Source organism: Bubalus kerabau, chromosome 7 (assembly GCF_029407905.1).
Source record: "Bubalus kerabau isolate K-KA32 ecotype Philippines breed swamp buffalo chromosome 7, PCC_UOA_SB_1v2, whole genome shotgun sequence".
Lineage (NCBI taxonomy): Eukaryota > Metazoa > Chordata > Mammalia > Artiodactyla > Bovidae > Bubalus > Bubalus kerabau.
Genome location: NC_073630.1, coordinates 20329665 through 20354567, shown reverse-complemented (window position 1 = coordinate 20354567; position 24903 = coordinate 20329665). Strand labels below are relative to the sequence as shown.

Below are 24903 nucleotides of genomic sequence, written 5' to 3'. Positions count from 1 at the left end.
AACAGTGGAGGGAAAAGGGAGTGGGGAAGCAGTGAATAAAGGCAATATTTGGTACAATTTACTGTAATACCCACCGTGATCCAGGCTTCATGCTGGGGGCTTCACATATATTGTTTCACTTATTTGTCTTAACAACTCTGTGAGGGTGGTCTTGTTGTGTATTTCCTTATTGCTAATTAGGACACTGATGCTGTGAGGATCAACATAGACCGGGTCCTGTGGCTGAGTGAGGGAGCTGGTGTTTAATCCAGTGCTCTCTGCTGTCCGAGCCCACTGGCTCTTGTCTCATACAACGCTCCTTCCTCTTGTAATGAATTGGAAATTTGTCGGGACCACAGAGCTAATTTTTTCCCTCCTTTTCATCATTAAAATGGGATCTCTGTGGACCTACAAACTGGAGGAAAATTATACTGCCGTGTCCAGAAAAAAGCAAGCATCCAGGACCAAAGGGGTAAAATGAAGTAGAAATGAAAGGCATCACATCTGTAGCTTCCATCCCACTTTGCCTCCATTAGATTATTTCAGTCGACAAGCTGCCTTTGGCTTAGGGTAACGGGCATAGTGAGAGGAGGGGCTGGTGAGTTCTGGATAGATACAGCTTTCCAAATTCTAGGTGGAAGTAGGTCTGTCCCCTCTTTTTGCTTTTTGTATGGTACTAAGTAAGGAGTGTGTCTTGCTTTCGTCTCACATGAGGAGCTCATAATTAATGGTAGTTATTTTACCTTTTTAGGGGTTACCATGCACACTTTTCTTCCTTCTTGGGGACTCATGCTTTCATACAATAAAACCAACATAATTTCCCTGCCTTCAGAGAGTTTGCAGGGCATGGCTGGTTACAATATAGTGGGATTAGTGCTGGGGAAGCACCAAGAAACATAGTGTGAATTCATATTTAAACTTTAGTGATGTGGAAAACAAGCAAGTGGAAAGATATTTTGGACTTCATTTTATAAGGAGCTTGAGGAACTCCTAAAAAAATTGTTCTGCAGAATTGTTGTAAGACTTGTAATTTTCAGTTGTAATTTAGTGTTGATCATGTGAGATTTGTCAGTGAGTCTTCTGATCAGATCTCTGTGGTGGATGCCTTCCTTTACTTACTATCAAGACTGCAAGGGACCTTCGTTGGCCATCCAGTGGTTAGGAATTCACCTACCGATGCAGGGGGGTACAGGTTCAATCCCTGGTTGGGGAGCTCAGATCAGAGCAATATTGTAACAAATTCAATAAAGACTTTAAAAAATGGTCCACGTCCAAAACCTGCAAGCAAGTCTCCTCTGTACCCTTTTCCGTCTTATTTCCTTTGTTAGTGCGTGTGTAGTGTGATAAAGAACCCGCCTACCAGTGCAGGAGATGTGAGACACAGGTTTGATCCCTGGTTGGGAAGATCCCTGGAGAAGGAAATGGCAACCCACTCTAGTGTTCTTTTCTGGGGAATCCCATGGACAGAGGAACCTGGCAGGCTACAGTCCATGGAGTTGCAAAGAGTTGGACATGACTTAGCAACTAAACAACAACAACAGCAGTGTGCATTTATTTTCTTTTCTGGCTTGATGAATTTGGTCCTAGGTAGCACCACAATTTGAACCAGATTTTAGTGGTAATCACTGAAGGCATCTGAGTCATTCTGATCAGCATTTGAGTTTTTCCCCACTGGGACCCTAAGTGACCTCAACTTCTAGCTAGTCCTGTGAAAAATAGTATAATTTGGTTCCATGCAGCATATCTTCTAGACAAAAATCACATCTATAGGCAAATTTACTGGCTGTACAGGTTACTCCAAAGTATGTCTAGTGCTTTAAAAAATCAGAAGGGCTTCCCTGATAGCTCAGCGCTTTAAAAAAATTCAGAAGGCCAGTAGGGCTGAAGGCAAAGGGAAATAATTATATTTTTCTTTTTAATGTCCAGCAAAATATGCACTAATGATACAATTACAGTATATTAAGTTAATACAATAAATACAAAGTTAATCCATTTTGGGCTTTATTGTGTTGTCCTTGTTTGTGGAGTAATGTAATTGTGACAGGGTAATTAATGTCCCACAGAGGGATTAGCGGTAAAGATTGAGATAAAAGTGCAAGAAGAATAAAAGGACTGAGTTGTCCAGAAGACACGGGAGTTTAGAAAGTGCTGAGGCATGGAATTGCCTTGAGGGTGATTTTTAGCTTTCCTGACTCTAATTATACATGTTCACATCTGCTAGTGATAATCAGCTGGGTGAGACAGGTAAAATGTATTAGAAATGATAGAGTTCTGAGATGATGGATCAGCAAGAATGATGTTGCAACCAGGTCACTGGCCCTCTACTGGGGCTTTGCTATGTTCTCAAAGACTTTCTCATCTCTCTAATTTACATGTTGTTACTTTATTATTAAAATATCTTTTGGGTCATTGTTTCATCTATATAGTCTTAGAAAACCAGGAGGAGGAGTTTCCCTAAATAAGTGCTTGGTTTTCTGTCAAGCATGGTGGGCCTCTCAGGGCCAACAAATTGTTCCAGTTAATTTTTCTTGCCCCTTTTATTGGCTTTCGAGTTTCCAGCAGTCCGCTTGTGCTTCAGATTGAAATCATTAGCTTGGAGCCAAGTGAAACGGACTTGAGAAGAAGAGGAGGCAGTCGAGTATGAGAAAGGGGAGAGATCTAGCTAGCTGCTGCTGCTGCTAAGTTGCTGCAGTCGTGTCCGACTCTGTGTGACCCCATAGACGGCAGCCCACCAGGCTCCCCTGTCCCTGGGATTCTCCGGGCAAGAACACTGGAGTGGGTTGCCATTTCCTTCTCCAATGCATCAAAGTGAAAAGTGAAAGTGAAGTCGCTCAGTCTTGTCTGACTCTAGTGACCCCATGGACTGCAGCCCATCAGGCTCCTCCGTCCATGGGACTTTCCAGGCAAGACTACTGGAGTGGGGTGCCAGTGCCTTCTCCAATCTAGCTAGAATTTCTTGTTTTCCACAGAAATAATTACATTTGGAAAAAACTCTAGGAATCGGATTAGGTAAGTCTTGCCCTTCCTCACAGCCCCTGCCCAGGCAGCAGAGAGAGGACTTTCTTCCCATTCCTGTGTCCACCAGGCTGACATGGTAAATATTCTTAAATGGCAGGTGATTCATTTTTGAATTACAAAATAGGCTTTCATGTTAAATTATTTAAAAGTCTGTGGTTTGGCTTTAAAATCAAATAATTTGCTCACAGATGAATTAGATGTTAGTTTTAGTTTTCTTTTAGTTATTTGCCCTCCAGTTCAATCGTGGCCTTTTTGGACATGGTCTTGATGTTCAGATGCCTGCTCTCCTTCTGTCCTCAGCTCTGCGGCAGGCAACCTTCTCCAGGCTGGTTGTTGCAGTGTCCGCCGCTGCTCTGTGAGCAAGTATGGGTAGGACGTCCTGCCTACCTTGGAAGACTGAAGCCAGAGTAACTTTACCCTCAAAATCTTTTCCACAGTTGACATCAGAGTCAGGGAGGTCAGCTGGACAGCTCAGCCTCACTGGACCCGAGCATCCAAGCCAGGTGGTGTTTCCATGGACTGTTTTGTTGCGTTAGGTGGGCTTGTCTCTGTAGCCAACGTCCTCAGCCCCCATCGGTACTAGCCTGGTCCTAGTGGGTGGTCACTACCTATACTATCTTTCAGAGACTTCTGCAAGTAAGACCTACATCTAAACATGTATATTTACAATTGTGATGGGCAGGACCTTGAAAGTGGAAGTGTTAGTCACTCAGTTGTGTCCAACTCTTTGTGACTCTGTGGGCTTGTAGCCCGTCAGGCTCCTCTGTCCATGGCATTTTCCAGGCAAGAATTCTGGAGTGGGTTGCCATTCCCTTCTCCAGGAGATCTTTCTGACTCAAGGATAGAACCTGGGTCTCCTGCATTAGCAGGCAGATTCTTTGCAGTCTGAGCCACCAGGGAATCCCACTTCAGCTGGTGGTGGTTTAGTGGCTAAGTCGTGTCTAACTCTGTGACCTCATGGACTGTAGTCCGCCAGGCTCCTCTATCCATGGGATTCTCTATGCAAGAATATTGGAGTGGGTTGCCATTTCCTTCTCCAGGGCAAGAGCTTACTATTCTTAAAAAGGGTAATGGAAATTTGTTTCCACCAGTATTTCTATTTTCTAGGGCAAATAGATATGAATTTTTTTTTCCTAGACAAAAACATAGAGGAAATTGCTAATGGAAAAAATACTGTTCTGTACTATTAAAATGTCACAAAGCAGATATCCTAGCTAGTTATCATATGTACATATAAATTCTTTTAAAGGATAATTTAAACATCCTTTTGGATTTATTGTTTTAAAAAATTTTTCCTGGCAGCTAAATGCAAATGTATGAACAATTTTACATAAATCCTCACATAGAACTTCACATAATAATTGCAACCAAATTATTTGTTTTTTTTGAAAATGTCTTTCACATTGTTTATGAAGATTTGACTTGAATAACCACAACCTTGGGAGATTTTGCTTTCTACAGGTAAGCCCAAATGGCATTCTGATGCTGCATAAAATAGCTAGGATTAGAAGAACTCTTGAAAAGCAAGATTGGTAATGGGCAAGGATAGCTGTGTGTGAAAGCCTAATGTTGAAGTATGTTCTTGTAAAGCAATTTTCTCGTCCTCCTTGTTATCTTACTGTTTTAGTGGGAAAACCAATAACAATGTTATTCAAAGACGTGGTTTAAAAATAATCAAATTTAATACAAAATGGAGCTCTGGCCTTTGATTAAACATTCATTTACTTTGCTCTGTGGATTTTTTTTTTTTTCTTTTTGCACAGTTGCATGATTGGTGTTAACTCTTTCTCAGGTTGCTTGTTGGTTTGGGGCTTCAGAGGTTTAACTTGCTCCTGGTTCATGTGTGAAATGCTGCACTTGGGATAGGTTTGTGGGGTTGATAATTTATTTTTTTCCTCCAGTTGTTTTATTCAATTTATTGAATGAATGCAATAAGTCAAATGTATTTTCTTCTTCCAGTTTTTATTGGAGTTTGGCCTATTTACAATGCTGTTGTGGTTTCAGGTGCACAGCAAAGGGAATCTGTTACACATTTATCCTCTCTCTTTTAGATTATTTTCCCATGTAGGTCATTACAGAGTTTTGAGAAGAGTTCCCTGTGCTGTACAGTAGGTCTCTATATTAGTTGTTTATTTCATATATAGTAGTGTGTATGTGTCCATTGCAATCTCCCGATTTATTCCATCCCCTATCTTTCCCCCTTTCCAGTTGGGTTTATGGTGCTTCTGACCCAGGAAGAGGATGCTGGAGAGTGCCAAGATGGAGCCAGGAGTGTGGAGGACAGAGCCAGCTTTGGCTCCCTGGAAAAGCAGTACCATTTTAGATGTCCTGCAGCAGCTGCTGGTGCCCTTTCTGGGACCTGGGGAGGCAGTTGTTCTGCTTCAGCCACTCTAAGTGGAGGAAAGCTGCCTTTCTCCCCTGTGTCTCTCCCAACACATTTCCTTTTTTCCTTGGCATTTATACCATATCCAGGATGTAGCTTCCCTGGTGGCTCAGACGGTAAAGAATCTGCCTGCAATACAGGAGACGCAGGTTTGATCCCTGGGCCAGGAAGACCTCTTGGAGAAGGGAACAGCTACCCACTCCAGTATTCTTGCCTGGAGAATCCCATGGACAGAGAAGCCTAGCGGGCTACAGTCCATGGGGTGGCAAAGAGCCGGACACGACTGAGCGATTTCTTTCATGCAAGAACATAGGACAACATGGTCCATGTTGTGGGACTTACACAGGTGAAAAATAGACCATCCTTACCCCATCAAAGCTCTCAGCTGATGTGTGCTGGGGGAGATGTGCCTTAAGGAAGTGCTGTATTCAGATGAGAGGAAAGGATTTCTGTGGAGGACGGGGTGGCTGGAGAGGAGGCGAGAGCTTGCACCAGATCTGGAAGGAAAGAGGTAGCACCGGCCGCTTGAGGACGTGGCGCCAGAAACAAGAATCTTCCGCCACCAAGTACGTGCTTAACAAGAAAGTCCCTTACGCACAAGATTCGGGGAGATTCGGGGAGAATGTTCCGGTGTGCGTGGGTGTGTGGTTTGGGCCGTACAGTTTCGTATGCCGTGAGGACCCTTTTGTCAATGTTTGTTCCACCCAGTGGCCTGGCAGCCCTGTCTGTTCCACATAACTTCACCTTACTCTGAGGTAGATTTTTGAAAACTTAAATCTAGGTGGTATGAATTTTCAAATAAGGGAAGGGACTGTGGCTCTTTTGCTTGTATCTTATTCCCAGAGCCCAGCACAGGGTTTGGCATGTAATAAGTGTTAATAAATATTGGTGGAAAGAAGGGGAAAAGTCTAGGGGTTATTATTTGGGGAAGACCTAAGAGGGGAACTCATTTTTGAGTAGATAAACTGCATATAATTTGAGGATTATTTTCTCTTTAAGCATTTGGAAGGACTCTGATGAGCTTCCTTCACAGGTGGGTTGGCTCCACAGGGATAAAGGGGGTGGGGTTTTCAGCTCTAGTTCCAAGTTCATGTCTCTGGAGGTTCAGTGAGACTGAGGGCTGCCTCCTGACCATACAGCTTTGCATAATTGATTAACTCCGTGTAGCTGTTTGCATTTCTTTCCTAAAATAAATTTCATTTTCTGATGAACTCTCTGGAGTTAATAAATGCCAAAAACCAAGATGGGTGTTGAGTCTTGTGATCTAATGTAACACACTGAGCTCCTCGAAAAGGTATAGTTAATGATGTTGAGTCTCAGGGCATTCTTCGTTCCCCAGTTGGTAGACAGGCCTCTGAAAAAGCTAGTGTTTGTTGTTTACCTAGGGCCAGGCACTGTTCTGAGGTCTTGTCCTAACCACTCCTTTTGATTCTCTTTTTTTTGAAACCATCACGAATGCCAAGAATTAGCACCATGAGTATCTCCATTGCTAGCTGTGGGAGCAGATTCTCAGAGTGATGAAGCCACTCCAAGTTGACACAGCCAGTAAATAGTAGAATTGGATTCGAGTTGAAACAGTTGGGCTCCTAAAGTCCAGGCAACACAGCTTTCTCTTGGGCATTTCTGTTTTCTTTAATGCTTCCTCACAGCTTCTGTCTGTCATCCTAACGCTCTCGTCAGATGTAATAAATAGCATTTGAGTGGGTATGGCACAAGTCTCAAATAAACAGACCCTGAGACCATATCACAGGTTAAGAAAGATTTTGGTAGATCTCATCGCTGTGTAAAGATAGGCCCCGATCACAGTAGTGCCTTAGAGGTGAGTTTTGGAGCAATACAATGAGGAAAAGGTGTGTAATTTATACCAGCAGAGACCTGTGAGCTGGGAGAAGCCCCCTGATGAGAGGACTGGGGGTTTCAAGGAGGAAAAGATGAAGGATTCTGGTTGTCTGGTCTCTTGGAACATTTAAGAGTAGTAAACATTTTACTTTCAGTACATCAGTAATTTCTGGATGAGGTGTTCCAGGTACTTCACCACACTTAAATATAATGTGTGAGTATTGTGGTTGATAAATGGAGATGACACTGATTCTTTCTTCTGTATTAACAGAAATATGAAAATCACCAAAGATAAATAATTTTTTTTTAAATTAGATTTTAGTAAAGCAGAATATATGCATATCAGGAAGCAACAGTCAGAACTGGACATGGAACAACAGACTGGTTCCAAATAGGGAAAGGAGTACGTCAAGGCTATATATTGTCACCCTGCTTATTTAACTTCTATGCAGAGTACATCATGAGAAACGCTGGACTGGAAGAAGCACAAGCTGGAATCAAGATTGCTGGGAGAAATACCAATAACCTCAGATACGCAGATGACACCATTCTTATGGCAGAAAGTGAAGAGGAACTCAAAAGCCTCTTGATGAAAGTGAAAGAGAGTGAAAAAGTTGGCTTAAAGCTCAACATTCAGAAAATGAAGATCATGGCATCTGGTCCCACCACTTCATGGGAAATAGATGGGGAAACAGTGGAAACAGTGTCAGACTTTATTTTTCTGGGCTCCAAAATCACTGCAGGTGGTGATTGCAGCCATGAAATTAAAAGACACTTACTCCTTGGAAGGAAAGTTATGACCAACCTAAATAGCATATTCAAAAGCAGAGGTTGCCAACAAAGGTCCATCTAGTCAAGGCTATGGTTTTTCCAGTGGTCATGTATGGATGTGAGAGTTGGACTGTGAAGAAAGCTGGGCGCCGAAGAATTGATGCTTTTGAACTGTGGTGTTGGAGAAGACTCTTGCGAGTCTCTTGGACTGCAAGGAGATCCAACCAGTCCATTCTAAAGGCGATCAGTCCTGGGTGTTCATTGGAAGGACTGATGCTGAAGCTGAAACTCCAATACTTTGGCCACCTTATGTGAAGAGTTGACTCATTGGAAAAGACCCTGATGCTGGGAGGGATTGGGGGCAGGAGGAGAAGGGGATGACAGAGGATGAGATGGCTGGATGGCATCACCGACTCGATGGACATGGGTTTGGGTAAGCTCCAGGAGTTGGTGATTGACAGGGAGGCCTGGCGTGCTGCAATTCAGGGGTTGCAAAGAGTCAGACACGACTGAGTAACTGAACTGAAAGCAGAATATAAAATAATTGAATTACTAGCATAGGAGACTTAATGTGCTCAATCGCTAGGTTATGACTGGTTCTTTGCAACTCTGTGGACTGTAGTCCGCTAAGCTCCTCTGTCCATAGGATTCTCCAGGCATGAATACTGGAGTGCATTGCCATTTCCTGCTCCAAGGGATCTTCCTGACCCGGGGATCAAACCAGTGTCTCCTGCATTGACAGGCAGATTCTTTCTTGGCAGGCAGATTCTTTCATAAGTCCCCTGGGGCTTCCCCCAGGAGACTTAATAAAAAGCAATAAATAAGTTTATGCTAGTAAAAAGAATCATCAGTCATGACATTTATTTGAATCAAAGTATCTAGAAAATCAAAGATAATCAATGTGTTCCGATAATCTAATTTGATGTATGACTTATTTTCTTTTTAAAAAAGCAAATTCGGTACATGTTGTTGACTTGGTTCAGTTCAGTCCAGTCACTCAGTCGTGTCCGACTCTTTGCGACCCCATGAACTGCAGCACGCCAGGCCTCCCTGTCCATCACCAACTCCTGGAGTCCATGCAAACCCATGTCCATTGAGTTGGTGATGCCATCCAACCATCTCATCCTCTGTCGTCCCCTTCTCCTGCCCTCAATCTTTCCCAGCATCAGGGTCTTTTCAAAGAAGTCAGCTCTTCACATGAGGTGGCCAAAGTATTGGAGTTTCAGCTTCAGCATCAGTCCTTCCAATGAACACCCAGGACTGATCTCCTTCAGAATGGACTGGTTGGATCTCCTTGCAGTCCAAGGGACTCTCAAGAGTCTTCTCCAGCAACACAGTTCAAAAGCATCAATTCTTCAGCACTCAACTTTCTTTATAGTCCAACTCTCACATCCATATATGACCACTGGAAAAACCATAGCCTTGACTAGACTGTCGACTTGGTAATATAACTTTAAATAACTTTTGTAGCATTACAATTTGATTTTGAGTTAATTGAATATTTTAAAGTTGCAGTAACATTGGGAAAGTGAATGTGAGCACGTAAATTTAGGGAAGAAGCAAAAATTAATACTGTTTGGTTTTTTAAAAAATCCTCTTATAAATAATATGAATATCCAGAAAATGAGAAGATACACTAGGTCTTTGGAAACAAGATGATTTTCTTTCTTTCAAGGGGATGGCATTTGATACAATATTCAGGTTATTATAGTTTTGAATGAAAGAAAAAAGTTCTCAGAATATTGTGTAAATATTGTTTTAAGTGCTGATTATTTAGGAAAAAACTTTAAACCCTCAGATGTTTTTCATTAGTTACGGTATGTACAAGAGTTCAGATACTCTAACTGACCCGCCTTTTCAATATGAAGACGCCCAGGGATAAACCCCCATGGCTCTTGTTGGTGAAATCACTCGGTAAGTGATCACAGATAGGTTGTAAGCAGGCAGAGAAGAAGAAAGAGCTGGGAAACAAGATGTGCTGGGGCTCACAGACTTTCAGATCATCCGTCTGCTGAAGGGTTTAGATCTGAAAGATGAGCATTTCTCTTGTCTCATTGGGAAGGGGAATGACAGTATGGGCTCTTTCTTCTTTCAAAACAAATACCCCCAACCCCCATTGTAGATATATTGTGTTCAAATCATTCCCCAACACTTGTATGTGAATATGAGAGACGGAACTAGAGAAAGAGAGGAGGTGGGAGGGAAGCGGTGGGTGGGGAAGGAGAGAGTGTGTGTGTGGAGGTGTATTGGTTGTCCCGGTTGATCTATGTTTTTAAACAATTTTCCATATTTCTGTGTTTTCCAAATATTTGTATATATGTATCCACACGTCCTTTTCTTTTGTTTGTGGTTTATTTTTTTTCACTGTAGCAGTACATAATGCCCCCATGTCATTAGATGCTCTCTGAAGAGGGGATTTGTAGGCTGTGAGCTCCAACTTGTCCATCCCTACTCGGACTCAGTGTTCCAGCACCTGCTCTGCGCTCAGCTCCTGCATTCTCTGCGCTTTTAATCTACATGGTACTCTTTTTTTAAAAAAAAAAAAAAGTTGGATGGGTTTCCATGCTTTGGAAAGTGTGCAAAGACCATTTTCACTGGATTACGACACGTAGGTTTCTTTGGGCAGAACAATCTCTAATCTCTTCAATAACATCATCATTTATTGTGTGTCCCTTGTGAGGATCAGCCCCTTGCTAAACGCTCTTCATGCCTTCACATTGCCTTCTTAGTTACTCTGGCTGGGAGGGGCTGTTCTTCTTTTAGAAAAGATGAAACCAGGGCTGAGAGTAAGGTATGAGGCGGAGCCAGGACTGAAAGCTACTTCTGTCTCTTTGCCCTTGGATCCTCTTGTTTCTTTTATTTGGGACTCTCTAGGACTTTGCCAGGAGCAGAGGGGGAGAAATCTTGGTAGGACACGTGATGAACCACCACAGCCATGGTGACTGTTAGGTATTAGCAGGGCCCTGTTGGACTGGAAATAGTATTCATTAAAAGACTTCATCCTGAACTACCTTAAGTTAAGGAGGTCTCTGGGAGAATGTTGAAGATCTCTAAGAAATAACTTAAAAATCTAAGGATTAGTCTTTTTTTTTTTTTAATTGAAGTATAATTGTTTTACAGTGTTTTCTAAAACAGTTCCTGCTGTACGGCAAAGTGAATCAGCTGTATGTATACACATATTGGCTTCCGCAGCCAATCAGGTGGTAAAGAAGCCACCTTCAGTGCAGGAGATGCGGGTTCACTCCCTGGTCAGGAAGATCCCCTGGAGGAGGAAATGGCAACCCACACCAGCATTCTTGCCTGGAGAATCCCACGGACAGAGGAGCCTGGCGGGCTACAGTCACTGGGGTCTCAAAAGAGTCAGTCATGACTGAACAAGAATAATGATACATCCCATCCCTCTTGAGCCTCCTCCCCACCGCCCAGCCCCCTGCCCATCCCACCCATCCCGGTCGTCACAGAGCCGCGAGCTGAGTTCCCTGTGCTGTTCACAGCCTCCGACCAGCGAGTTTGTTTCACATGCAATGGTGTGTATATGCCGGGGCTACTGTCCCAGTTCCCCTCGCCCTCCGCTTCCTGCTTCCCCCTACATCGTCCACACATTTGTTCTCTACATCTATGTCTCTATTCTTGTCCTGCAAAAATGTTCATCATTTTTCTAGATTCCATATACATGCATTAATGTACGATATTTGTTTTTCTCTTTCTGACTGACTTCACTCTGTATGACAGACTCGAGGTCCATCCACATCACTACAAATGACCCAATTTCACTCCTTGTTATGGCTGAGTAATATTCATTACATGTATGTACCACATCATCTTTACTCATTCATCTGCTGATGGACATTTAGATCGCTTCATGTCCTGGCTATTTTAAATAGTGGTGATATGAACATTGAGGTACATGAGAAAAATCTAAAACTTAGTTTTATGCTAAATGTGTATAAGGTAAAGGACTGTGGCACAGAAGAGAAAATAATCTTTAGCAAAATCTCTGATCTCTGAGGAGGAACCCTGCCCATCATTAAAAATTGGTATATTTAAAGAAAATAAAGGAACGCAACTCCAGTCAGATCATGAAATATGATGTACTAAACTTTTAAAGGTTTAATGAGTTGATTGTTTCGGTGATGAGGGTTAACTTGAGGATTAATGAATCAAAAAAGCTGCAAAGTTAAAATTTCTCTTCTTTGCACCATTCAGTTCAGTTCAACGAATACTTTCTTAGGCCAAATGAAATCATTAGCCTTGTAGGAGGGTCTTGGCCTTTTTAAAAAATGATGAAATTGTGGTCAGTTTTGTAAATAATAATTTATGCTTGAGTCTGTAGAGCTTGAGTCAGATGAATTTTGTGATGACCTAGGGGAAGCTAGTTAATGGAGAACCAGTTTCTTTACATCTTACCCACAGTGTTAATGACCCATTTCTACTGTGAGATTCTGATGTTCTTCGTTATCTAAATACTTTAGTGTTCCCTGTCATATAATTTTAAGTCATAGGCACATTTTTTGGGATACATTTTATTCATATTTCACTTAAAAAGTTAAACCAAACTCTAGAACATTTTGTACAGCTGTTTCTTATTAAGATTGTTTAGTCATTGGTGGGGGATATGAAGAGTATTCAGCACTTTGAAAATTTGCTCGTAAATCAAATGAGCATTTGGTGACAGATTTTTGTACTGCTTCAAATGATGGTTTAAAATCACTTATATTCATGTCAATGTATGGCAAAAACCACTACAATATTGTAATTAGCCTCCAATTAAATTAATTAAAAAGAAAAGCAAAAAAAAAAAAATGACTTGTAGTTGTTACCCACTTTAGAGTGAAGTTATTCTGATGGAAAAGTTGATATTTCGTGACTTGGAGTTCTAAAGTGCAGTAGACATGAGATAAGAAGGATTGCTAGTAACATGCATTTGCCTGTGTGTGTGTTCCTCTTCACATGACCAGATCAAACCATAGAAGAGAACCAAAATTTGGGGGCTCCAAGCCTGTTCGCCATGTGTTTCCTGGAAGAGACTTTAGAGACATTTCTAGAAAGTGTTAGGGTTGGTAGCCATGGACAAGACATAAATAGAACAAACTAACGATTTTTTAAATTAAAAAAGCACAATAGAGGAGGAGTAAGTGGCCCCCCCAAGAGCCCCTGCACCAGAGGGTTCACAGCGTTTTTCTTGGAGCGTGGTGAATGCCACCCCAGCTCAGCCGTTGATGGAAACAACGTATGGTTGGTTTTGTGAGGACTGAGAGACAGATGGTGACCTGCGGGCTAATTATGCAGTGGGCAAGACTGCTCAAGCAAATCACCGTGACTGGGGCAGAACGCCTTCTCGGGAGTTAGACAGTCTGGGCTGTTTATTGTCACACTAGGTAAGCACATTCTAGGTGAATGGCGAGAAGGTGCTACAAGAGGGAAGTGTATTTGCAACTCCTTTTCATCTTCTTACTCATTTTCATGGCAAAAGGGAAAAAAGGAAGAAAAGAGGTTGAGAGAGGCAGTTAAAATAAACCTCAGCTTGTACTACTGTGAGAGCTAACTTTCTGAAGCGTGCACGCTCAGTCCGGTCCAATTCTTTGCAACCCCACTGACTGTAGCCCACCAGGCTCCTCTGGCCATGGAATTCTCCAGGCAAGAATACTGGTGCGGGGTGCTATTTCCTACTCCACAACTTTCTGGAGAGCTAAGGGTTTTAAACATCAACATTTGTGTTTTCATTGTTTCGAATGGAACCTTGTTGAAGACTTTGTTGTGCTCTGAAAGCACTGGGAGCAGAATTAAGTTCTGAGATGGGCACCCCTGCCTCCTGGAGCGAATGCTGCCCCCTGAGATTCACGGTTCACTTGCGCCCCTCCCAGACTCTCTCTGACTTTAGTTTCTTTCACCACACTTTTCAGTCATCTGACACACACATATATGTGCGTGTATATATATACATATTTACTTATACATGTGTTCATTTTACAGTTCTTTTTCCAAATGTAGGCTTCATGAGGGCAGGGGTCTTGGACTGTTCTCTGCTGTGACCTCAAGCCCTGGCACATAGCAGCTTTTAAATATTTACTGATAAAATTAATTGACTGGTTAGAAGTCCTTTACTCGTCACCACGGCGCTACACAGTACCTTGTTCTTTCATCTGTGTGCTGACCCGCTGACCCCTCAGGCATGACTGCTTCTGTGCTTATGGTTGTCATATTCACTCGCTGCCTCGTTGATGCCTTTTCTGGTCTGTCTCGCTCGTTGGACTATCTCATCCTTGACAGTGGAAATTGTAGAGGTTCATCATTGTATTCACGATGCCTGGTGATACTTACTGCTTGTTTATTCACTGTATATGTAAACTGATGCACCAAGGGAAATGGTCACTGCCGTGGGCTCTTTCCTTCACAAAACCCTATGAGGCAGGTGATTTCATGCCCATTCACAGATGATCAACTGAGAGAAGCAGCCGTGATTTGAATCCAGGTTTGTCTGATTTCAGAGCCCATCTTTGAAGATGTTGGTAATTCTCAGCCTTTTCAAGCAAAAGGATTTCCTTTTCATTGTCAGATTTCCCAGACCTCACACATGATGGCAGATGTACTTTTTTATTGTTATTTATTATTGTTTTAAAATATTTTACTTTTGTAGAGCAGTCTTAGTTTTATAATAAAATTGAGAGAATGAGACCAAGATTTCCCATATACCCCTTGCTCTCTAGTGGGCCTTTTCAAAACATTTTTTCCTGTTTATTTGACTGCTTTGGGTCTCATTATGGCATGGGGGATCTTCATTGCAGCCTGTGGGACCTTGTTCCCTGGCTAGGGATTGAACCCATGCCCTCCTGCACTGGAAGGCATATTCTTAACCACTGGACCACCAGGGAATCCCGCCTCCCCACCCCGCCCTGTGTGCCTTTTGATAACCTCTTCCATTGTCAGTATCACTCACCAGAAGGATAAACCAAGGCTGACCTTATGCTGCCGTATCACCCAAAGTCCATGGTTTACCTTCAGGTTGGGTTTCTCTTGTGGCTCAGCTGAAAAAGAATCCATCTGCAATGCGGGAGACCTGGGTTTGATCCCTGGGATGGGAAGGTCTCATGGAGAAGGGAAAGGCTACCTACTCCAGTATTCTGGCCTGGAGAATTCCATGGACTGTGTAGTCCATGGGGTCACGAAGAGTCAGACGCGACTGAACGACTTTCATTTTCACTTTTCAGTTTCACTCATAGTGCTGTACATTCCGTGGGTTTGGACAAACATTTAATGACATGTGGGGGCTTCTCAGGTGGCGCTAGTGGTAAAGAACCTGCCTGCCAGTGCAGGAGACTAAAGAGACGTGGGTTCAGTCCCTGGGTTGGGAAGATCCCCTAGAGGAGGGCATGGCAACCCACTCCAGTATTCTTGCCTGGAGGATTCCCATGGACAGAGGAGCCTGGCGGGCTACAGTCTATGGGGTCACAAAGAGTCAGACACGACTGGTGACTTATATGCACGTGTATAATGACATGCATCCATCATGATAATAGATGCGTTTTTTACCTATCTGATTGAAAAATTCTATAATAGAAATGCTGTAAGATTAGTAGTGCTTTAATTTAGTAGTTTTATTAATGATACTAAAGTGATTTGGAAAGTAGCCTGCATACTCCATGGGAAGCTTCTCTCCTGTGACGATGCTTGGTGCTCCCTGGAGCTGGCCAGCTTCTTACAGTAACCCCGTGTCCCGCTGGCAGCCCTGGGTGTCCTGCAGCCACTTCTGCACCCTGGGCATCCTCCCCGCCATGAGGGCCACAGACTGCTGGACTAGCTTAGTGTCTGTACCGCCTTTCAGCCTGTGATGCCCCCTGACTGCCAGCACAGCTCATGGCCGACCTTCTCATCACTTCTAATCTACTGCTCTGTCATAGGACTCGGGTTTGAAAGACAGGTCATCAAGCCTGCTGGAACTTGTTAGAATGAGGAAAATAGACAGGTGGGCTGAGTGAGCTGAAAGAAATCGGTGTGTGTTATGTCAAGCTGGGCTTTGGCCCTGGGAGGCCCAGATCTTGGGCTCTTTCAGGGTCCCTGCTGCCTGGTGTTGCCTGAACACTTCCTGCACACCAACAGTTATGCAGGACATGGGCTGTGGACTTTGGCTGGGAAAAGCAAAGAGGGCGAAATGAGGTTCAAGATGAAAGAGCATGGCCCTGGGCAGAGGTGAGGACTCAAAAGGCGAGTCAGCTTTCTCAACGCTGCCTCAACCCCTGTCCCTCTGTCTAAGCTGCCATCACCCTGAGTGTTTCAGATTCTATCTTGTGGCTCATCAGATACACGCTTCCCGCCACCCACCCCCCCACTCCCCCACCCCCGTAGAAGGCTGAAATGTGCAGTCAGGATTTATATATACCCTATGCTGCTGCTGCTAAGTCGTTTCAGTCGTGTCCGACTCTGTGCGACCCCATAGGCGGCAGCCCACCAGGCTCCCCGGTCCCTGGGATTCTCCAGGCAAGAACACTGGAGTGGGTTGCCATTTCCTTCTCCAATGCATGAAAGTGAAGTCGCTCAGTCGTGTCCAACCCTCAGTGACCCCATGGACTGCAGCCCACCAGGCTCCTCTGTCCATGGGATTTTCCAGGCAAGAGGACTAGAGTGGGGTGCCATTGCCTTCTCCGATATATACCCTATAAAACAAGGCAAATGAGGGGTACACATAAGACGTTGTCATGGATTGTAGCCTTTGTACTACAGGGGAGTACTTAAATATATAAAATTTAATATATATTAAAAATACTTATTTGGTTTAAGGAGTCATGACACAAGAGATGTATGGATAGGCTATGATATTAGAATGTCTAGTAGTAAGCACTCAATATTTGCTATTGAAGGTTATATATTTTTTTCTTTTTAATGTTTTTAACTAGGAGAATGTGTGAAGGGAAGATCAGATATAAAAGTAATAGCTTTACACTGGCAGGTGGCTGAACTTGCTGAAAGTATGCTGCTAATGTTTTCTGAGCTTCCTGTTAGCCAGTGCAAAAAGGGAAACATGTCAGACTCATGTTACAAAATACTTGATACTGCTTAGAGAAGTCACGGCCAGGTAGCCTGGATACTCTTATGAAGTGGAAAACAGCTGTAGCAGAATCCCTGCAGTAAACACAATTAGGACTTTTTCCTGTAATATTCCTCAGTATTGGCCGCTGATGTTGTGTTGTTTGAAGTCACTAGGTTGTGTCCGAATCTTTGTGACCCCGTGGACTGTCGCCTACCAGATTCTTCTGTCCATGGGATTTCCTAGGCAAGAATACTGGAGTGGCTTGCCATTTCTTTCAATCTGTGTCTCCTGCATTGCGGGCAGATTCTTTACTGCTGAGCCACCAGGGAAGCCCGAGTTGGCCACTGGGACAACCAAAAAAAGCCATCTCAGTAAGAGCAGTCCACCAGGGACAAAGCAGTTTTGAAGGTGTATTCTATAGAATGTATGATGGCAGTATTTGCTGCCAGGTGTTACAGATGTTTAACCTTCTGCAAATAGTGTATTATAACACAGTATGTTAGTACTTTATACTAAGACTGGTGGAGTGTGGTGGGAGGGGAAAATGTAGGCAGGAGGTATGAACTCTAACCAACACTGTCTTTATTTCTGCTTTTTGATCTCTATCTCTGCTTTTTTTTTTTTTTAATGTTTGTTATTCAGTGCTCTTAGTTATGTATTTTTCTACGTACCTCTGTCAGTGCTATCATGGTGATTGAGGAAGATCCTATGTCTTTCCAGCATTTCCAATTTTTTATGGCCCTTGAATATTTTCTTTGATTTATACTCTGGACATCATTACTTTTTTGGAGAAGTCCATTGGGTTGCATGATGATAATATTCTGGATTTGTCTTGCTTTCTAATTTTGTCTTTCTTATCAACCCTGAGATTTTATGATCTCTTAAATTCTCAGTGACTGGAACATTAAATTGTTAGTATGAATTGCATTGGGGAATTCTGTACCGGATGATGAAACTGGATGAGTGTGTGGTTTTTACGTAGGCAGTGTCTTACGAGTTTGGTTTTTGGCCTGAATATTGGAAGCCTGCATTTTCCTGGGCTGTCATAGATCTGGCATTTACCTTTATTTTATTATTGGGAGTTTTCTACACATGTTGTGACACATGTCTCAGCTAAGATCATATTTTTCAGTCCTCTTGCTATTTCTTTTGCACCACTTATAGGATGAATGGAAGTTAGATATGATTTGATGTCTGATTTAAAATTCAGCATTTCGTTGGCTTCAGAAATTCAAGAAGGTGAAAAAGGGCATTGATTCTTCTCTTTGAAAAATGATGCTCTCTTTTGGCTGAAAAACTTTGGTGTTCCTCTGCTATGTGCGTGCATGCTGAATTGCTTCAGTCGTGTCCAGTTCTTTGCAACCCTAAGGACTGTAGCCCCCCAGGTTCCTCTCTCCATGGGATTCTCCAGGTAAGAATATTAGAGTGGGGTTGCCATGCCCTCCTCCAGGGGATCTTCCCAACCCAGGGATTGAACCCTTATTCATTATTTCAGAGCATGTACTCTATGCGTACCCTCATCATAGCACCTATATTTACTAAAATAGTAAATTAACCTGTTAACACCACTAGACTTTAAGCTCTTGGAAGGCAGGGATTCCTGGGGATGGTGGAGTAACATCTGGCATGTTGTAGGAACTCAGTAAACCTTTGTGGAATAAGAAGAGTGACCGACAACATAATAAATGCCTTTATGGTCCCAGCCAGTCATTGGATTGGACAGAGCCATGGTTCTGTCTTGCAAGCTAGCTTTGCTGACACCCATCTCCCTTGCTGGCCCCACCCCAGGGAGACTGACTTCTCCCAATATCCCTCCATGAGGTCACCCCTGGAGATGGTCAAAGTGGGTTTTCTCAGGACGTTTTGCCAAGCGACCTATTCCAGTAGGCGTCCTTATGATGACCCAAAGCTCTAAAGTCTCAGAAACGGATTTAAGGAGCATAATAAGAGTTCATCTCTGTATCGTGTTAACCTGGTTTAGAAAGTGGCTGTAGAAAGCCAGATTGCCAGCTTTACTGACTTAAAATGAGAAGCAAGCTGTTGATACTTGCATTTCATGGGCTGCAATTCCAGTGTGGGAACAACCGGTACACATTCTCTTCCTGTGGTCTGTGTGGGAAGTCAAATCATAATCAGATGCTCAGTTGGCCAGTACGGAGTGAAAACAAAGAGAAGTTAAGTGTCAGATGGCCTCAGGTTAAGTCCGAGGCGTCCATTTCACGGTCAGCAGACTTGCCAGCAGGAATACCCAGAGGGAGTTGGCTGCAGCTGCCTGCGTCCTGCTTGGCGTTGGGGCAGACTTTGCCAGTGGGTCCTGCAGTCTCCGAGGCCCAAGAATGTTGCCTATGGCTCTCCGTGTCTGTTGCTTCGAGTGGCAAGGTCACTGTGGCTCTCTTTAGATGTTCACTTTTCTCCACTTTCAGATCTGACCAGGTCCCATCTGGCGGTCATTCTTGCCCCTGGGTTTAATACTATCATGTTAGTAGGCTTTGGAGCTGTTTCTCTTTTTGTTTGTCTTTATGGATCTTGGCTTTCAAAGTGTAGCTCTGAGGGCAGCACTCTTTTCCTAATTTCAGAGCCTTAATACCACCTAACACCCCCCACCTCAGAGGTCTTTTCCTCAGAAACCTTGTAAAGTCCTTGCCTCTTGGTGGTGGATGTCTGGATTTCTCTGCTTTGCCTTTGAGGTTCTGTTTGCCTTTGTGGCACCATTATCTACTGTTTTCCTTGTTGGATAAGCCACCCAGGGCTTCCAGTGCAAGTTGCTCTGTGTCTCTGCTGTAGTTTCTTAAGCTCTAAAACTTTGTCTATGTCATAGGATTGTTGTAGGGTCACATGATGTGTGATCATTGATTTATCGGTGCATGGGTGAGGTGCCTTTCTTTTTTTTTTTTTTTAAAGCTACCATATGTTGAGCACAAGCATTTTATTAGGACATAGTGCCTCACTTAGTAGGTACTATTATTGTCCTCATTGTACAGATGAGGAAGGGAAAGCTCAAATGTCTCAGCACTGATAGGGGCTGCCAGAATCTGTCCAGCTCCATTCACTCTGAACTTCCCAGTGTCCTCTGCTACATCAGGCTGAATCTTCCACTCACCTTCAATCCAACCCAGCCTATTTCTACATATCTGCCCTTCCTTCCCAGCCAAGATCTCCTCACCTTTCCAAGTCTCTCTCACTCCTTTCCTTTCTTCTCCAGGCCTCTTTGCTCACCATTATTCCTGAACTCCTGTGGTACTCAAGGATGTACTGGAGTCAGAGCCATCTGGGATTACATCCAGGCTCCACTGTGCTGCCTTGAACAAGTTGATTAATATCTCTTGAGTCACTGAAAAAAACAGGCAGCTTCCTTATGGGGTTCCTGGATGATTTCATAAACGAGTATGTGTGGAAGTTCTTTGTAAAGGGCTCCATGTTCCTGTCTTCTACTGCTTTCAAACACTCTTTGAAATGTTTGATCATTTCAAATGATCAGCTACTTTCAAACATTTGAATGATGATCGTGTGAATGATCAGCTACTTTCATTTTTTTTTCTTTGACCTGCAGTACGGGGTATATTTTAACACCATGACATGGTGATAGTGAATACACACGTTTGAATCAAAAGTTCCACAAGCATGTTCTCTTTTATTCTTGTATGTGTGTGGGTGAAAAACAAGGCTGATTTTGACCCATATAATTGATTTTGACTACCCGCTGTGGGAGGCCACCCACGGTTTGGGAAAAAACCATCTGGCCCAGACGACAATAAGCCCTTTGAGGGCAGAGGGAGTATTTCCCCAGTCTGCCCCATCACAGGCTGACAGGTTAGGAGCACCTTGGCCAGGCCTGATGGATGGGTTTAGGGGCTGGAGGAGGAGGCTTGAGCCAATTGGATGATCATGTATCGAGTGCCCCTTGGCAAGACTTGGCCAGCAGGACCCAGGGGCACTTTGTGTCTGCCCTGCTCAGGAACCTGCACCCTCTTGAGGACATGATGCTGATGGCCCCGCATTTGGCTGCCCAGGCTGTGCACAGCTGTTTTGGTGACAATCGACTGCAGTGTTCGATTCCTCCTCTCCCAGCCGAGGCGTGTTTGCTGGCCCGGACGGATGTGCTGTGTCGGATTTTGGATCTCCTGCCCTGGGCGCTCTGCCTCTGCCCAGGGCCCTGCACCCACCTGTCTTGCAGGCTGGCCTCGCTGTGTGCACCGTGTCTTCCCTGCTGTGCTGGCAGGGACGGCCTCCCGCAGCCTCAGCGAAGCCTGACTGTGTCTCTTGTCGCCTGCCGGCCCTCCCCAGCATCCAGGCTTCCAGGGTGAAAGCCTCTCACAGCTTACATCCTCAGAGCCGGAGAAAACAAGCCTGCCGCTTGTGGTGCCTTAGCACCAATTTGTCACCCACTTCACTCAGCGCTGGCCCCCGGCTTCTCCTCTGTATGGCATCTTTCTTTCCCATGGCTGCTCCAGCTGGGCTGAGGCCTGACATTGGGATCACATGTCTTGGCTCCAGCCGTCGGTATTGTTCTCAAAGTTGTCAGCATACCTCCCTACTGCCACCTTTCTCTGATGCAAAGGTCTTTGCATTAATAGACGTTTTTCCCTTTGAGACTTGTCTGGGCTGATGCTTCAACAAACCCCAACCCCCCGAGGATTTCCAACCACCTTCAGAAAAGTGTTAAGGCTTTTTGCTTTGTTTTCAGCACAACCAGCACACGTAACTCTTGTTCTTCTTTAGTTCCATTAAATGTCACATGCTTCTGACCCTAGAAAGAGTTTAGAATTACAGGTTTGGGATGCTAAGCGCTTGTAATCTCAGGAGCCAGAGTAGGGAAAACTGTTCTGCACCATTTTCCCCAAACAGGCTGAGCAGACAGCTGCTGCCCCACCTCTCCTCTCATTTCCCATCCAAATGGATCCAAGATGCTCTCTGCCTCTTTCCTCCACTTCTCAAAAAAAGCCAAAGAACTTTCCCCTGTGTTTCCTTTCGACTTCTAAATTGCTCAGTTGGCTTTTTATCCAAGCTTGTATTAAATTGCTTCATGATTTCATGCCTGCAGAGCCTTTGGCATAACCTGGCTCAGAGAAGTTGTGTGTGTGTGTGTGTGTTTGGACCACTTCACTGCAGGGGCATCTGCTTGTGTCTGAGTCGGGCATGCGGGTGAGAGGCTTGTGCTCTGGGCCAGTGGAAAAGGAACGAACACAGCAAGCTGGCCATAGGCAGCAATGTTTTACTCAGTGGAGATGTTGCTTAGGTGACTTTTAAACAGCCCCCTGGGGTCCTCAGCTGTTTGTGATAAGGGCCACGAAAAAGCAGGCAACTTCAACCCCTCTGGGAAGTATATAACTTGCCTACTTTAAAGAAGGCTGAATTTAATGCAGAGCAATGGAATTAGATGTATATGAATGATGTCACACCAACAACAGAATATTTCATCATGATTCTCAGCAACTCTGTTTCAAGAGGATTAAGTAAATCTGGAAATCCATATGGGGAAAAATTTCTCGACCACTAACTGTGAGGTCTGCTATGTGTCTGTATTCTCTGCAGTCCTGTAAGAACCACCCCTCCCCAGCCCCCTCTAACCCCCAGCCAAATGGGAAGAAAAATTGCTTGAAAGTTCTCATGCAGAATTACAAGAGCAGATCTGATCCACATGGAGATATATTAGGAAATAATCAGATAAATATGTTGCTAAAATCCTATTAAAATGCTCAACAGTTATATAAACCATGCAAATATTTAGATATTTTAAGATTTAATTGGCATGGGGAAATTGGATGTTCCTGTGATTTTAATTTAAAAAATGTCACTGCACAAGGAGAGGAAACACCCCCTAAGAGTCAAAAGGGGGAAATAACCTTTATCTACTCAGGCAAACAGTTGCCTTATTCCTAGCTGTCACAGAGGACATGGTGAGCCATGTTGCGCAGGGTCCAAGGTTCATGAGAAGCAGGTTTGTAAGTGGCAGGTAGTGGGAGAGTGATTTATGTTCCATGAAAATCCATTCAGCAGTTGTAGCACTCCCCGGGCATCTGATGCTTAAGGGAGCCATTGTCTGGACCTTGGAGGGACAAAAAGGCTTCAGTTACTGAAGGGTGCTGGTTTGGGTAATGATATCCTTTCTCCCTTTCCAGTAAGGGCAGGAGCAGGATTATCTAGGTTTCTTTCTTTCTTTCTTTTTTTTTTTTTTTTTTAAAGAAAAAGCTTTTGTTCTTTCTCATGTAGTTACAATGGAAATTAAAATAGAACCTTAAAAATTAGGAACACAGTCAATTTCAGTGTCAAGACCCAAGCAAATAGTGGAACCTAAATCAGATGTCTCATTGGAAAATCTGTGACTGTGCTTCACTTCCATTTAAATTTGGGGAAAACAAATGAATGGCTATTGAGGTTAGGCGTGGGAAGCAGTGATTAGTAATGGGATAAAATGACTCTGAGTGACATTAACTTAGATCACATATTTAGCTTCTACTTTTATTTTACTCTCTGGTTTTTTAATTAATCTAAATTAACTGTCAAAATTGCATTTCTCAGTGTGGAAAACGATGGTGAAGAGGTGTTTGTATTTTATAATGGACCACTATTTATAAGAATTTGACAGAAATTTATAGAATTTGCTTTATCAGAAAGCACTTAACTTGTGTATATCATTTAGGTTTCTAACACTTTTTATCAGCTTTTTTTGTAATCTGAATTGGGAGCCTAAATGGAAGGCAATAATAGCAGGAGAAAAAAATAGGTGAAATTGTTGCCTATTTCTTCAATATAGTGCAATAACTGTCTTCCATTTTACTTTGTCTTATCAAACACTTTTGGGCATCACGGGTACTTATTGGACATCACAGGTACCTAGGCCTCAAGAAGCTTATAGTTTAACAGAGTTTTTCCCAACCTTGACTCTACTGATATTTTGAGTCAGCTAATTCTTTGTGATGGGAGCTGTCCTGTGCATTGTGAGGTGTTTAGCAGCATCCCTGGCCTTGACGCACCGGGGGCCAGTAGAACTAACCCCACTCCATTTTCCTGTTATGACAACCAAAAATGTTTTGATACAGTTGAACGTCTCACGTAACTGTGTGTGTGTTAGTTGCTCAGTCATGTCTGTCTCTTTGCGACCCCATGGATTGTAGTCTGCCAGGCTCCTAAGTCCATGGAATTTTCCAGGCAAGAATGCTGGAGTGGATAGCCATTCCCTTCTCCAGGGGATCTCCCCAACCCAGAGATCTAACGTGGGTCTCCTGCATTGCAGGTGGATTCTTTACTGTCTGAGACACCAGGGAAGCCCATGGGGCAGAAACCAAATCACTCCACTTCAGAACTGCTGGTTTGACTCAGTGCATCTTCCTGTAGAAACTCAGCAGCATCCTGTCCCATTCCAGATTTTCAGTTACTTATGTTAATTCCTAGTTTTGGAAAGGAAGGTGAAGGTGAAGTTGCTCAGTATGTCCAACTCTTTGCGACCCCGTGGACTGTAGCCTACCAGGCTTCTCCGTCCATGGGATTCTCCAGGCAAGAATACTGGAGTGGGTTACCATTTCCTTCTCCAGGGGATATTCCCGACCCAGGGATCCAACTCGGGTCTCCCGCATTGCAGGCAGATGCTTTAACCTCTGAGCCATCACTTTCAAGTGCCTTGAAGTGATTTTTTTTTAATTTTAGGCCAGGGAAGATTTGTTAATCATATGTAGGGAAGTGTATAGGTGTAGCAGTGTTTTCTTTATCATTGTTATTACCATTTTACAAAGAAAATGCAGCCCTGGAACCTGTGAGCTGAAGGAAGACCCAAACTGAGATCTCATGAGTGAGCAAGCAGGGCGAGGATTGCTTTCAGTAAGCTCCTGGAATTGCCTGTGGTAACAGAACCCGGTGAGACCATGGAAGCTTTAAGGGTTAATACAATTGT

The 24903-nt window shown here is 43.6% G+C and overlaps 1 protein-coding gene and 1 long non-coding RNA gene across 3 annotated transcripts in view; both read left to right on the top strand.

The window, feature by feature from the left end:
* The window catches only part of LOC129657510 (uncharacterized), a 58935-nt gene extending 52313 nt beyond the window's left edge, over nt 1-6622 (top strand). Inside the window, exon 3 of the long non-coding RNA XR_008716780.1 lies at nt 5206-6622. This is a non-coding gene — a long non-coding RNA (uncharacterized LOC129657510). The remainder of the gene's footprint in view (nt 1-5205) is intronic.
* Nucleotides 1-24903, top strand: part of TSPAN5 (tetraspanin 5) — a 179603-nt gene that overhangs the window by 70710 nt on the left and 83990 nt on the right. The gene's annotated exons all lie outside the window — the stretch shown is intronic.